This window comes from Delphinapterus leucas, unplaced genomic scaffold (genome assembly GCF_059928025.1).
Source record: "Delphinapterus leucas isolate spDelLeu-1000000601 "Yukka" unplaced genomic scaffold, BTC_Dleu_Yukka2 spDelLeu_asBTCV2_sq60, whole genome shotgun sequence".
NCBI lineage: Eukaryota > Metazoa > Chordata > Mammalia > Artiodactyla > Monodontidae > Delphinapterus > Delphinapterus leucas.
The window spans coordinates 1122782-1139307 of record NW_028322269.1 but is presented as its reverse complement, the minus strand read 5'-3'; positions in this window follow the sequence as shown (position 1 = coordinate 1139307).

The window sequence follows — 16526 nt, the reverse complement described above, 5'->3', positions numbered from 1 at the left end:
GGGTGTCATTCTGACATTAGCATTAATGCACACATAATTTCATGCTTTAGTGACTTTCCAGGGTTTCTGGGTCCCATTTAAAGACACAGACTACAAAATACAAGGAGTAATCAAGAAAACTTTTCAGGGCTTCCCTTCCCCGGTGGCGCAGTGGTTGAGAGTCCGCCTGCCGGTGCAAGGGACACGGGTTCGTGCCCCGGTCTGGGGAGATCCCACATGTTGCGGAGCGGCTAGGCCCGTGAGCCATGGCTGCTGAGCCTGCGCGTCCGGAGCCTGTGCTCTGCAACGGGAGAGGCAACAACAGTGAGAGGCTCATGTACCGCAAAAAAAAAAAAAAAAAATTGAAAAGTTTTCATTTCTGTAAGGTGTTAATCAGCCAATGTGGTCTTAGGGCTCTCAGTAATTCTGTCCTACATTTACTCCCATAGGTCTTTTATTCCTTTTTGGCCATTCAAAACAGATAGGTCAACTTTGACCTCCATGTGGCCAAATCCATTGCTAACATTTAGATCCTCTGCTTAGTCAATCTCAGCAGCCATTCAAATGGTGATTGGTCTTTCGGACTTGTAAGATTTCTTTCTCTGATTTTTTCCTCTCAAATTACTGGCTGCTCTTACTTTCTTTCTTGATTCCTTTGATTTTCTTCAAACTTTAAAGTTAGGAAAACTTTCAAAGATCCTTCCTGAGTTCACCACTCCTCTACCTTTCCCCCTAGTCTCTATCTTTAATATCATTCTAGTTGACCTACTCCATTCCTATAGCCTTAAATATCATCTACATGCAGTTGACTTCACTGAACTACAGATTTAAGTATTAAGAGTTTTGTAACACCTCTGTTTGTATTTGAATTAGACACCCCAAATTTACCATGAACAAAACCTAATATCTGATCTGCAAACATATCCCTGTCTCAAATAAGTCCTCCATTAGTCTTTTCCTTTTTAATAAATGGTGATATGATACCCAGTGGCTCAAGAGAAAATCCTATGGGTCATCTTTTGTCCCACCTCCCTTAAGATCCATTAGAACGATAAGCCCTGTCTTAATAATATATGCTGAATCTGCCACCACTTTCTAGTCTTACCTAGTGAGGCCCAGCTACTGACATTGCACACCTGATTATCACAACAGTTCCCTGTCTGATCTCATTACTTTCACTCTTGTCATCTTACAATCATTCTTTACATAGCCATAAAAATGTTATTTTTGGACATATATCTAATATGATTATTCTCCTGCTTAAAATTTTCAATGGCTTTCTATAGCACTTAGAATAAGTTCTAAACCCTTTATCAGAGCCTACTAGTCTCTTTTTATTCCTCTTATCTTCTACCAATCTTTCTCTTAGTACATGCCAGCTTCAACAACCATTCTGTTCCTAGAAAACACCAAACTCTGGGATTTCTGGGAAAATCAGGAACTTTTCACTTGTGTTCATAGTCTCAGAAATGTTCCTACCCCAGTTTTTCTCACTACTGTCTCCCATATATTACTCAGGTTTCAGCTTGAATATCTTCTTTTCAGAGATGCTTTCCTTGGCACTTTTTCTGAGTAGTCATTTCCTTTTCTTCATCACTCTATTATTTTACTTTATAATTTTCTTCATAACTTATCACAAAAAGAAATGATTTAAAAATTTTGTATATGTTTGTTTACTATTCTCTGTCTTCTTCCACAGAGAAGAAGAAAAGGAAATGACTTAAAGGAAAGCTAAGCTAAGATATAGCTTTCCCAGTGCCTAGACCTTTGTCAGGCACATATGAGACACTCAAATATTTGTTGCAGAAATGATTAATTATATAGACTATTTGTTTAAGTTGAAAATTTTGGCCTCACTCCACACTACTGAGTAAGAATTTTTAGGTGGAGAAGTGTCCCTGGAAATCTGCACAGTTAGTAAGAGTCTAAATATTTTTTTGTTCAGATGGAAGTTTGGAAATCACTACTTTCTTCTTGATGAAGTCAGAACCCGGTCATGAAGAACTTCTAAAGTGGACAAGCATATTATCTGTTTCCCCTGGAATTCTAATTTATTTCACTGAAGAGCTAGTGTATGCAGTTAAGTGATGGAATTTTCTGGGATTAATTTTTCTGTAAGAGCATTAGAACTGACCTCCCCTGTCTGCTGGGGAAGCTGGGCTCAAGCTGGACTCTCATTTGGAGTGACTGCAGCTGGATTTCAGTGTGGCCCTCTGGATTTTTTCATTCCAGTACCAAAGTCTTGGATTGTTGAGGGAAACTGGAGGCTTTCTTAAGCTATGGGAGGGACGGGCACTTCAGCTGTCAATGCCTCACTTTCCACCTTGTTTTGTTGCTGTTAACTGCCTTCAGCTACCTTGATTTGATGCAACTTTGGCAGGAAGTTTCAACTCTGCCTGGGTATTAATAAACTGACATACAGAAATCTGGGAAAATACTACTTTTCAGAAATCTTAGCTAATTGTATATGAAAATAACGCATCAGGTGATATTTGTTTTCTATATTTGTATAACAGAAATGTTATATACTAAACAAGAATATTACTAAGATATTTATTACCTTTCCTTTTCTTTCTCAGGTCAGAGTTTCTTCCTTTCTTTTTTTTTTTTAACATCTTTATTGGAGTATAATTGCTTTACAATGGTGTGTTAGTTTCTGCTTTATAGCAAAGTGAATCAGCTATACATATACATATATCTCCAAATCTCCTCCCTTTTGTGTCTCCCTCCTATCCTCGCTATCCCACCTAGGTGGTCACAAAGCACTGAGCTGATCTCCCTGTGCTCTGCAGCTGTTTCCCACAAGCTATCTATTTTACATTTGGTAGTATATATAAGTCCACGCCACTCTCTCACTTTGTCCCAGTTGACCTTTCCCCCTCCCTGTGTCCTCAAGTCCATTCTCTATGTCTGGGTCTTTTTTCCTGTCTGGCCCCTACGTTCTTCAGAACCATTTTTTTCTTTTTCTTTTTAGATTCCATATATATGTGTTAGAATACAGTATTTGTTTTTCTCTTTCTGACTTACTTCACTCTGTATGACAAACTCTAGGTCCATCCACTTCACTGCAAATAACACAACTTTGTTTCTTTTCATGGCTGAGTAATATTCCATTGTATATATGTGCCACATCTTCTTTATCCATTCATCTGTCAATTGACACTTAGGTGGATTCCATGTCCTGGCTTTTGGAAATAGAGCTGCAATGAACATTGTGGTACATGACTCTTTTTCAATTGTGCTTCTCTCAGGATATATGCCCAGTAGTGGGACTGCTGGGTCATATGGTAGTTCTAATTTTGGTTTTTTAAGGAAGCTCCATACTGTTCTCCATAGTGGCTGTATCAATTTACATTGCCACCAACAGTGCAAGAGGGTTTCCTTTTCTCCACACCCTCTCCAGTATTTATTCTTTGTAGTTTTCTTGTTGATGGCCATTCTGAATGGTTTGAGATATCTCATTGTAGTTTTGGTTTGCATTTCTCTAATGATTAATGATGTTGAGCATTCTTTCATGTGTTTGTTTGCAGTCTGTATATATGCTTTGGAGAAATCTCCGTTTAGTTCTTCCACCCATTTTTGCATTGGGTTTTTTGTTTTTTGGATATTGAGATGCATGGGCTGCTTGTAAGCTGTGGAGATAAATCCTTTCTCAGATGCTTCATTTGCAAATATTTTCTCACATTCAGAGGGTTGTCTTTTCGCCTTGTTTATGCTTTCCTTTGCTGTGCAAAAGCTTTTAAGTTTCATTAGGTCCCATTTGTTTATTTATGTCTTTATTTCCATTTCTCTAGGAGGTGGGTCAAAAAGGATCTTGCTGTGATTTATGTCATAGAGTGTTCTTCCTGTCTTTTCCTCTGAGAGTTTTATAGTGTCTGTCCTTACATTTAGGTCTTTAATCCATTTTGAGTTTATTTTTGTGTATGGTGTTAGGGAGTATTCTAATTTCATTCTTTTACATGTAGCTGTCCAGTTTTCCCAACACCACTTATTGAAGAGGCTGTGTTTTCTCCATTGTATATTCTTGCCTCCTTTATCAAACATAAGGTGACCATATGTGCATGGGTTTATTGCTGAGCTTTCTATACTTTTCCATTTATCTGTATTTCTGTTTTTGTGCCAGTACCATAATGTCTTGATTACTGTCACTTTGTAGTATAGTCTGAAGACCAGGAGCCTGGTTCCTCTAGCTCCGTTTTTCTTTCTCAAGATTGCTTTGGCTACTTGGGGTCTTTTGTGTTTCCATACAAATTGTGAAATTTTTTGTTATAGTTCTGTGAAAAATGTCATTCATAGTTTGACAGGGATTGCACTGAATCTGTAGATTGCTTTAGCTAGTATATTCATTTTCACAATGTTGATTATTCCAATCCAAGAACATGGTATGTCTCTCCATCTGTTTGTATCATCTTTAATTTCTTTTATCAGTGTACTGTAGTTTTCTGCATACAGGTGTTTTGTTTCCTTAGGTAGGTTTATTCCTAGGTATTTTATTCTTTGTGTTGCAGTGGTAAATGGGAGTGTTTTCTTGATTTCACTTTCAGATTTTTCATCATCAGTGTATAGGAATGCCAGAGATTTCTGTGCATTAATTTTGTATCTTGCTACTTTACCAAATTCATTGATTAGCTCTAGTAGTTTTCTGGTAGCATCTTCAGGATTCTCTATGTATAGTATCATGTCATCTGCAAATAGTGACAGCTTTACTTCTTTTCCAATTTGGATTCCTTTTACTTATTTTTCTTCTCTGATTGCCATGGCTAAAACTTCCAAAATTTTGTTAAATAACAGTGGTGAGAGTGGGCAACCTTGTCTTGTTCCTGATCTTAGTGGAAATGCTTTCAGTTTTTCACCATTGAGGATGATGTTAGCTGTGGGCTTGTCACATATGGCCTTTATTATGTTCAAGTAAGTACGCTCTGTGCCTACTTTCCAGAAAGTTTTTATCAGAAATGGGTGTTGAATTTTGTCAAAAACTTTTTCTGCAACTATTGAGATGATCATATGGTTTTTATTCAATTTGTTAATGTGATGTATCCAATTTATTGATTTGCGTATATTTAAGAATACTTTCATTCCTGGGATAAACGCCACTTGATCATGGTGTATGATCCGTTTAATGTGCTGTTGGATTCTGTTTGCTAGTATTTTGTTGAGGATTTTTGCATCTATGATCATCAGTGATATTGGCCCATAGCTTTCTTTCTTTGTGACATCTTTTTCTGATTTTGGTATCAGATTGATGGTGGCCTCGTAGAATGAATGTGGGAGTGTTCCTCCCTCTGCTATATTTTGGAAGAGTTTGAGAAGGATAGGTGTTAGCTCTTCTCTAAATGTGTGATAGAATTCGCTTGTGAAGCCATCTGGTCCTGGGCTTTTGTTTGTTGGAAGATTTTAAATCACAGTTTCAATTTCAGTGCTTGTGATTGTTCTGTTTATATTTTCTATTTCTTCCTGGTTCAGTCTTGGCAGGTTGTGCTTTTCTAAGATTTTGTCCACTTCTTCCAGGTTGTCCATTTTACTGGCATATAGTTGTGTGTAGTACTCTCTCATGATCCTGAGTATTTCTGCAGTGTCAGTTTTTATTACTCCTTTTTCATTTCTAATTCTATTGATTTGAGTCTTCTCCCTTTTTTTTCTTGATGAGTCTAATGGTTTATCAATTTTGTTTATCTTCTCAAGGAACCAGCTTTTAGTTTTATTGATCTTTGCTGTTGTTTTCTTTGTTTCTATTTCATTTATTTCTGATCTGATCTTTATGATTTCTTTCCCTGTGCTAACTTTGGGGTTTTTTTTTCCCTTCTTTCTCTAATTGCTGTAGGTGTAAAGTTAGGTTGTTTATTTGAGATGTTTCATGTTTCTTAAGTTAGGATTGTATTGCTATAAACTTCCCTGTTAGAACGGCTTTTGCTGCATCCCATAGGTTTTGGGTCACTGTGTTTCCATTGTAATATTTTTGTAGGTATTTTTGGATTTCCTCTTTGATTTATTCAGTGACCTCTTGATTATAAGGTAGTATATTGTTTAGCCTCCATGTGTTTGTAATTTTTATAGATATTTTTTCCTGTAATTGATATCTAGTCTCATAGCATTGAGGTCAGAAAAGATACTTGATACAATTTCAGTTTTCTTAAATTTACCAAGGCTTGATTTGTGACCCAAGATATGATTTATCCTGGAGAATGTTCCATGAGCACTTGAGAAGAATATGTATTCTGTTGTTTTTGGATAGAATATTCTATAAATATCAATTAAGTCCATCTTTTTTAATGTATCATTTAAAGCTTGTCTTTCCTTACTTATTTTCACTTTGGATGATCTGTCCATTGGTCAAAGTGGGGTGTTAAAGTACCCTACTATGATTGTGTTAGTGTTGTTTCCCCCCTTTATGGCTGTTAAAATTTACCTTATGTATTGAGGTGCTCCTATGTTGGGTGCATAAATATTTACAATTGTTATATCTTCTTCTTGGATCGATCCCTTGATCATTATGTAGTGTCCTTCTTTGTCTCTTGCAATAGTCTTTGTTTTAAAGCCTATTTTGGCTGATATGAGAATTGCTACTCCAGCTTTCTTTTGATTTCCATTTGCCTGGAATATCTTTTTTCATCCCCTCACTTTCAGTCTCTATGTGTCCCTAGGTTTGAAGTGGGTCTCTTGTAGACAGCATATATACAGGTCTTGTTTTTGTATCCATTCAGCCAGTCTATGTCTTTTGTTTTGAGCATTTAATCCATTTACATTTAAGGTAATTATCAATATGTATGTTCCTATTACCATTTTCTTAATTGTTTTGGTTTTGTTATTGTAGGTCTTTTCCTTCTCTTGTGTTTCCTGCCTAGAGAAGTTCCTTTAGCATTTGTTGTAAAGTTTGTTTGGTGGTGCTCAATTTTCTTAGCTTTTGTTTGTCTGTAAAGGTTTTAATTTCTCCATCGAATCTGAATGAGATCCTTGTTGGGTAGAGTAATCTTGGTTGTAGGTTTTTCCCTTTCATCACGTTAAATATGTCCTGCCACTCCTTTCTTGCTTGCAGAGTTTCTGCTGAAAGGTCAGCTGTTAACCTTATGGGGATTCATTTATATGTTATTTGTTGTTTTTCCCTTGCTGCTTTTAAAGTTTTTTCTTCATATTAAATTTTGATAGTTTTATTAATGTGTGCCTTGTCATGTTTCTCCTTGGATTTATCCTGCATGGGACTCTCTGTGCTTCCTGGACTTGATTAACTATTTCCTTTCCCATACTAGGGAAATTTTCAACTATAATCTCTTCAAATATTTTCTCAGTCCCTTTCTTTTTCTCTTCTTCTTCTGGAACCCTTATAATCCGACTGTTGGTGTCTTTAATGTTGCCCCAGAAGTCTCTGAGGATGTCCTCAATTCTTTTTATTCTTTTTTCTTTATTCTGCTCTGCAGTATTAGTATTTACACTATTTTATCTTCCAGGTCACTTATCCGTTCTTCTGCCTCAGTTTTTCTGCTATTGATTCCTTCTAGAGAATTTTAAATTTCACTTATTGTGTTGTTCATCATTTTTTGTTTGCTCTTTAGTTCTTTTAGGTCCCTGGTAAACGTTTTATATATTTTCTGCATTCCTTTTCCAAGATTTTGAATCATCTTTACTATCATTATTCTGAAATTTCTTTCAGGTAGACTGCCTATATCCTCTTCGTTTATTTGGTTTTGTGGGTTTTTGCCTTGCTCCTTCATCAGCTGTGTATTTCTTTGTCTTCTCATTTTGCTTAACTTACTGTGTTTTGGGGTCTCCTTTTCACAGCCTGCAGGTTTGTAGTTCCTGTTGTTTTTGGTGTCTGCCCCTAGTGGCTAAGATTGGTTTAGAGAGCTTTGTAGGCTTCCTGGTGGAGGGGACTAGTGCCTGTGTTCTGTTGGATGAAGCTGTACCTTGTCTTTCTGGTGGTCAGGTCCAAGTCTTGTGGTGTGTTTTGAGGTGTCTGTGAACTTACTATGATTTTAAGCAGCCTCTCTGCTAATGGATGGGGTTGTTTTCCTGTCTTGCTAGTTGTTTGGCAAAGGGTGTTCAGCACTGTAACTTGATGGTCGTTGAATGGAGCTGGGTCTTGGCAGTGAGATGGAGATCTCTGGGAGATTTTCGCTGTTTGATATTATGTGGAGCTGAGAGATCTCTTGTGGACCAATGTCCTGAACTCGGCTCTCCCTCCTCATAGGCAGAGGCTTGACGCCCAGCCAGAGCACCAAGTCCCTGTCATCCACACGGCTCAGAATAAAATGGAGAAAAAAAGAAAGAAAGAAAGAAAAAAAGAAAATAAATTTATTAAAATAAAAAATAATTATTAACAATAAAAAAGTTTGTTTAAAGTAATAAAAAGAAAGAAAGAAAGAAAGAAGGGAGCAACCAAACCAAAAAACAAATCCACCATGGTAACAAGTGCTAAATACTATGCTATATTTAAAAAAAAAAAAATGGACAGAAAGAACCCAGGACAAATGGTAAGAGCCAAGCTATACAGACAAAATCGCACACAGAAGCATACACATACACACTCACAAGAAGAGAAAAAGGGAAAAAAAAATATATCATTGCTCTCAAAGTCCACCACCTCAGTTTGGGATGATTCGTTGTCTATTCAGTTATTCCACAGACACAGGGTACATCAAGTTGACTGTGGAGATTTAATCCACTGCTCCTGAGGCTGCTGGGAGATATTTCCCTTTCTCTTCTTTGTTCACACAGCTCCTGGGGTTCTGTTTTGGATATGGCACTTCCTCTGCATGTAGGTCATCTGAGGGCATCTGTTCCTTTTGGGAGGTCTGAGTTCTTCTTCCAGCATTCAGTAGGTGTTCTGTAGGGGTTGTTCCACGTGTAGATGTATTTCTGATGTATTTATGGGGAGGAAGGTGATCTCCATTTCTTATTCTTCTGCTATCTTGAAGCCCCTCTAGAGTTTATTTCTAAGATTAAGAGAACTTTATATACTCATTTGTATATTTGTTAGAAATAGCTTCTAAATTATTTTATTTCTAATTTTTTTCATTTTGCTGGTTGAAGCTAAAGGTTGTTAAAGATACCAATTTTAGTATTGAATTTGTCCATTTGTTAAGAATGTGTTGAGAATCTGATTTGTGCCTATCTAATCATCAATAACCTATTTATCCATTAAGGTTCAGCTCAAAGCCACCAGTAAGACCTTTCCTAATTTGTGTAGGCAGAACTAATTTTCCCTTTGCTTAAAACAAGCAAACGAACAAACAAACAAAACTCTATGAATACCTTATTGGAGCACTTATTACATTTATTGAAATTGTGTACATGTTTATTTTCCCCTCACAGGTCTGCAAGATCCTTAAAGGTGAAAAAAAAATCCTTTGTACAAATCCCTAGCATTTAGCACAACAGTTGATGTAAAAAAATATTTAGTTTTTTAGTGAATGAATGAAATTTGAAAGATTAGATGGGGGGCATGTGAGTCCTCTCCCCAAGGAAGTAACAGGATAGTGGAGTTGAATCTAGCTCTTTCTTTACTTTTGCAGGGAAGCCTCTTTCAATAATTAATATGTTAACTCCACGTGGATGTGGTACCAAGTGCCTCTATAGCTGATTACAATTTAAAATGGTAGAGTGTATTCAGGGACACACTGAATTTGCCAACTGTTTTAGATGAGATGAGGATCATCCTATGGTCAATATAGTTTGGAAAATGTAGTTAAGCAAAATGATTTTTTAAACTGGCATTTTCAAGAATGTTACTGTGTGTATGTATACCATAAATTTGCAAGAGATATTTTGAGGATAAATATTTATTTTGGGGGCCATCTAGTGAGATTAATGCTTCAAAAAAAACACATCGGTAAACAGTGTTTTAGTGGATCCTCTTTCCATTAACCAACATTGGATTACAAAAGAAAGTGGGAGTTTGATTGACAGGTTTCCTGGGAAATTATCCCACCAACTACAATAATCAAAAATGTCAGGACCAGGAATGATGTTGCCCAAATCCACTGCGAGAATAACTGATTCATTTTAATAGAATATATTTGCATCACAAACCTAGTAGATAAAAGTAGATGACAATGTTTTTTTTCCCAGAAGGTTACAGTAATATAATTTGAGGTGAATAAAGTAAAAATTCTATCCCAAGAGTTAAGGAATATATCAAAGACTTAAAAAAAGGAGGGAAGATAGTGAATTATTTGTAGAGCTGGCCCTTCTAACCTTCAGAGAAGCCAAGGATTTTCTTTGGCCCCTCTTCAGGGCTCTGAATTCCTACCTTCTTTATGTCCCTCCATCTTTCTTTCCCATGGCTGCCTTTCATCAGTCATTCAATGGCGTATAATCTTTCAGCTATAAGGTTTGGAAACAATTCCTATAAAATTAATTTATTCAATTATACTGAGGACTGTTTAGTCCTCTGTCACTCACATAGTTTTAACTGGAAACACTGACTTTAATACCAAAGAATGAATGTTTAATGTTTGATGAACCTCTAATCCCTGAAAATGGCCAAGGGAGACAGCAGTTTCCCTGCTCAAGCCATGCCAAGAGGCTCATTAGGCTGACCTTGATCTGTAGCCAGCTTATGGGTCATAGCAGAATTTCTCGCACTGATGCTAAGGGTCTCAGTGATGATTTAAACTTGGTGTGGAGAGATGTAATCTTTGTTCAGTGAGAATTCTTCTGATTTCCTGATAATTTATCTGTGGGACAAAGGCTGCCATTGTGACACAATGAAAGGCTTATTGTGCAAGTAGAATCTTGTTGGATAACTTCTGTCTTATACTGAAGGAAAGTTTCTCTTCCTTGCCAGCTGCTACCTTTTTCTCCTTCAGGGGTTTGTTTCTAGAGTGTTCATCATGGGATTTATGGGAACTGATGATTAGGACAAATTGTTCTTCAATAAAGGTCACAAACCTTTGCTATATGCACTTACTTTGTATGGAAGAGAAGATATATTTGATAAACTGAAAGCCTCTGAGCTTGGTTTTCCCATAGTTGATGAAATGTTAAATGCTTTAAGACTGTGTGTGTGTGTGTGTGTGTGTGTGTGTGTGTGTGTGATGCTTGCATTTTCTTGTGACAGATATTTTTATTCATGACTTGACATTTTATGGGCCCTACAAATCTCTATAGCAAAGTATGTGTAGGCACAATGTTACCCAATTTGTTGTGCTAATGTTGTAATTAAGAGAGAACTATCACCATTTAAATATTGATTTTAAGAAGTTTATTTTCCTCTCACAAGAAAGAATCTTTTGCTAACTTAGATGGTGATATAGGTCAGAGATATTAAAAAGCTCTTTTTTTGAAAATTAGGAATTTTGAAACTTTTATTAATATATTCCATTTATCAAACATTCACTGAATATTCTCTACTATGCTAAGTACTGGGGAATAGTTATATTATTGTGATACTCCAGGAACTTACAATCTTTTCAAGAAGGAAAAGAAGTGGAAATGATTTATTTTATTAGAAGGTAAAGTATAATAAGATTCATAAAAAAGTGGAAAAAATGCAGTGGGAGAGAGGTCAAAATGATAAGTGATTCATTCTGTTTGGAGAGATAGAAGAAAGTTTTCAGGCAGGTCATAATATTGGATTTGGACCTTGAGAGATAAATTGGGTTTAAGCAATGACACAGAGGAATGGACATTCCATGAAGACAGAGCATAATAAACAAAGTCACAGTTGAGTGTGACATCCACTGGTGGGGAATGGCAGTGGCCTGGTGTGACAGTAGAGGATGCAAGGGAGGCTGGGGGGGGTGCCCTGGGGGATTTGAAAAGAAGCTGGAGGTTAGTATGTAGAGGCCTTGAATGCCATGTGTGGGAAGATGGACTTCTTATTGTAGGCAATAAGAAGCCTTACAGGCATTTGAGCAAAACAGAAATATAGGTCATTGTATGTTTTTTAAAGCTAACTCTAGTGGCAGTTTGGCAGCTAGATTAACACAGGAGGGGCTGAGGTCACTTACCCTTATTAGCATGAATTTAATTTCTCTTCCTGAAACAAAGTGAAAAGAGATGGACTTAACTAGTCTTTGGTACTGTCATTGTGGAGTCCTGGACACAGAATTTATTTTACTGGATATACTGTTGAAACAAAGGCATAAGACTTGGACACTGGGTTTTATTTCTTTTCTGCCACATACTAGGTCTATGACCATGTAGGACATAGGGCTTTCATGATCTTCAATTTTCCCACATATAAAATGTGATTACTGTACTGAGATTATGTGGAGATTTGGTGATAGAATGATTTGAAAAGGAACTCTAACCTATAAGCATGATATAAATGATTTTATTAGGATCTCATCCATTATCCTTTTTTTCTTTTTTGAAGTTAGAGGCTGTACTTGGTTGTTTTTGATATCCTTTACCAACACATCAAGTATAATATGCTTCAGCATATAGATTTCAGACTCAAATGAGTAATTCAGACTCAATTACTCAAACATGTTTTTGAATTAAATTAAGTCATCTTCTAGTCTCATTGATACAAGCAGTGGAACCACACAGCAAAAGTTACTGAATAGACTTTCAGTCAAGGTAATTCCAGGGCTGGTGGATTTTGTTTACTTCCATTCCAGTACTTACCCTAGAATAGTTAGTCATCAGGAAGTGTATATTAAAATCTGTTAAAATTTATATTGTATTCCTACTGGCAATGCAAATTTAGAAAATGGGAAACCAAGATCTTCTCTTTCATGTTTACTAAAGAGGACGGCAAAAGATATTAACCAGAAAACACTGAATGCTACTTCAATCACATTTATTTTCCTTTGCTTAACAAGAATATTGATTCTTCAAAGAAATGGCTCACGTTCAATTTTACGGTGACCTGAAATAAATCACAGGCATAAAGTTATTAATCTCAATGGGTCATTTGCTTGTGACCATGTACGCTTTTTGTTTTTAATTATAAATATTGCCTGAAAAGTATATCTAGTTCAAGGACTGGGAAACTTTCTGCTCAAGAAGACTGAGTAGATGCAGGAAAGAAAGCAGAGGCTTTAGTGGTTGGTATTAGATGAAAGTTTTTGTCCTCTGGGTCCTAATATAGTCTTTAGTATAGTCTAAATTTCCTCAATTCATTGGTAATTAACAGACTATCAATGTGTTTTTGAGATGATGAGATGATAGGGACCTCTATTTCAGATGGAGCATTCAGCCTTTAGGATTTTATTTCAATGTGATAATTAGAAGTTAAGTTTGGGGTTTTAATACTAACTAGAAAAATGGATGATTTTCTAAGGAATAGGTTGAAGTCTACCTTAGACCCTAGATCCACAAGTTCATCAATTATGTTCTTTATTTTGTTTAAAGTTTTGTCTTCTTTAGTGCTCTGATTCAGTCCTTAAATGCACCATTGTTTTTATTTTATTTTATTTTTTTAACATCTTTATTGGAGTATAATTGTTTTACAATGGTGTGTTAGTTTCTGCTTTATAACAAAGTGAATCAGTTATACATATACATAAGCACCATTGTTGATGATAGTAGAAATGTTAAAAATGTTTTGTAAAAATGTTTTAATAAGAAAGAGTTTATTTCTATTACATCATGGCAAGTGAGGGATTTAAACTGCTGTGTTGGTTGGATCATGGAAGTATACACAATTGTACCTCTGAGTAGAGACCATAACAATTTCTACCAGAAAAAAAGATTGAAATAAATTATAACAATGGGGCTAAGTGAAAACCCTGTAACATTTTTTTTTCATAGAATGATGTATTCCGACCCACAGACAACAAAGTTAAAAAGAGCATGCTGGGGACTTCCCTAGCAGTCCAGTGGTTAAGACTCTGTGCTCCTAGTGCAGGGGGTAACTAGGATTCTGCAGGCCAAAAACCCAAAAAACAAAAATAAAAACAAACAAAAAAAATACATGCTTTATACTCTGTATACTTACCACCTATTTCATCTTAAATTGCACTGGGACTTCTCTTTCTTGTTTAATGCTCATTAAGAGGGGTAGTTGTAGAGACAGACGCAGGTACTTGAATAGGAGGATAAAAATAGGCCCACCATGGATATAGGAATGGTGGATATGGGTGAAATGGATACTGGTAAGGGGGAAAAATATACTGTGAAGGTAGTTCATCACTCCCACTGACCTGTTGAAAGAAAGAAATTAAAAGAACATGTAGATCTTAATTTTTAAGTAGGTGTTATAGAATCTGTGAAATCATTTACCATTTCTGTGTAAACTATGAAAAGGGATTTGATTAATTTGCATAATTTTAGAAAATTTTAGGAAATTACTTAGAGATAACAATGTTCCTGTACCTTTCTACTCATAGCCAAATTTTCCTGATAATTGCTTCTGTAAATATAAGGTCACGGGGAGGGTTTTGATGAGGAGACGTCAGATTTCTCTCTTTGCATTTATACAAGGTCTTTACCCAAAGTCTTTTAGACATAATCTCTCCTATTTCTTTTCTTCCTTCACTCTTTCCCTCTCTACCTTCCATCCATATTCCTATCAATTTCTGTATTCTTAATACTCTATAGCTTTGGCCTCAAAATCATGCTTCTTTTCAGATAATAAAATTTATCTGAGTGTAAACAAGTTCCTAAACAAGACATTCCCGTTTCAAATTTTACTTTCTTAAACATTCTTTTATTAACTGTTTAGACAAAAATAAGACTTTAGTGAATTGCCACTGGTGGGGTCATCAAAGCAGGCCCATACTTCCTAATTCTCAAGTTTTTGTTATTATTATTATTGTTATTATTATCTTCTCTGGATTGGGTTTTGTAGAGTTAAAGCAGAGTGAAGGCATGAGTGATTATGCACCTTTATTAGGCTAGATAATTTTAGTAAAAGATATTATAATCCAATTCATCATAAAGTGATTCAAGTTTCAATTTGGCCCCACTTTTTAAGATGCTGAGGTAATTCTCTTTCTAACAAGCAGGGGTCAAATCCCTGAAGGCTTAACCTCTGTTGAGTCTAATACCGAAACTCTTTAAGGATTTCTCTAGAGTTTGAGAAGCTTGGATAAAGGAATATCTTTAACTACATTTATGGATATTTCACATGGAAATCTTACATGTTAAAAAGAGAAAGTGTAACTTACACTTCGTTCTTCTCTTTCCTTGTCTTGAGAGACCTAAAAATCAAATAGTGAAGTTAATTCATCTCATGTTAATAAAACACACAAACTGAAAAACATATACATATACATGAAAGAAAGAATTTGACTATCCACTACCTAGTATTGTTTCATAGTATCCTTTTATTTAATCTAGAATTTGAGCTTCCAGAAAATATTGTAGAAATTATTTTTCTGAAAAGTGTTAATATTTATTCTAAATGCCTCAAATTCACCACTGCACCAAGGCTATGTGGAATTAATCTACACACTGAACAGTATATGATTTATAAATTGTATAGAATACAATGTTAAAAAGCCAAATATTAGACATGCTTAAAATAGAAAAAATTTCTAGGATTCATGAATCAACATGAACCAAAAAAAACACTCTTCCTCCCAAAAAAAAACCCAATAAATACTCTGGAATGTAGAACTACTCACTGGGAAACCAATGGTTACTGCCAAGATGGTGTGAGCAGAAGGAGAACTTTCATCGTATTCAGAAGTTTTCTCAGAGTAATAGAAAGACCTATTTGCTAACACAAATTCAGAAGATCTAGTAGTAGTACAAATTATGTTATTAATAGCTCTTTGACCTTGGACCAGTTACTTAACAATCTTAGGGCATCAACCTATTTGGAGAACATTATTTTTTAGGTAGAATCAAATGTATTTTGCAATTTTGATGTTGCATCAATTCTTTTAAAAAATATATTCACATATTATTTAAGAATAATACTTCTCTGTACATGGTAATAAGTAGCTCCTGGAAAGAAATATGGCCTTGGTTTATACAGAGACTATTAGTGTGGGGATAAGCAGTTACTTAGTGATCTCAATAAGTTCAAAAGAACATTCCATATAATAATGACCATGAAATTAATTTAGGTGACAGATTATTTGCATTGTTTCCCAGGCACCCCCCCCCAAAATTCCATGCTGTTTGAAGGGATCTATTTTTGACATTTGGTAAAGGACATTTCCAAAGCATTTTGTTCTACTTTAATATCTATTGTAGGCTCCTTATCTTTTGATACACATTGTTATAGTATGTCAGTTATAATTGCTAATAAATGTTTGAGAAATCTTAGCTAAATTAAATATTTAACTAATGATCATATTATATAATAGAGAAGTAGACAATAAAACATAGAAACTTGCATTTTAAAATATTTTGTCATGAATACAATACACATGTATATAATATTTGACTTCAAACACGAATGGGCAGTTTTCCCTATAGGATGGTATCATTAGTTGTTAGTTCTCTTCTTTGTCGTGGTGTAGATGCAGGCAACACTGGAGAAAATAGGAGGGGTCTGGGAAAGGCAATCAGATTGGAAAGTGGGCTAGGCTAGGGGACTTTTCTTCACGTTGCCCTCATATTTATTCAGTTATTTATTCATAAAGTATTTCTTGATGACTGATTGTCAAACACTATTCTGGGTATTGGGTACAGATGGCAGTTGAGAAAGT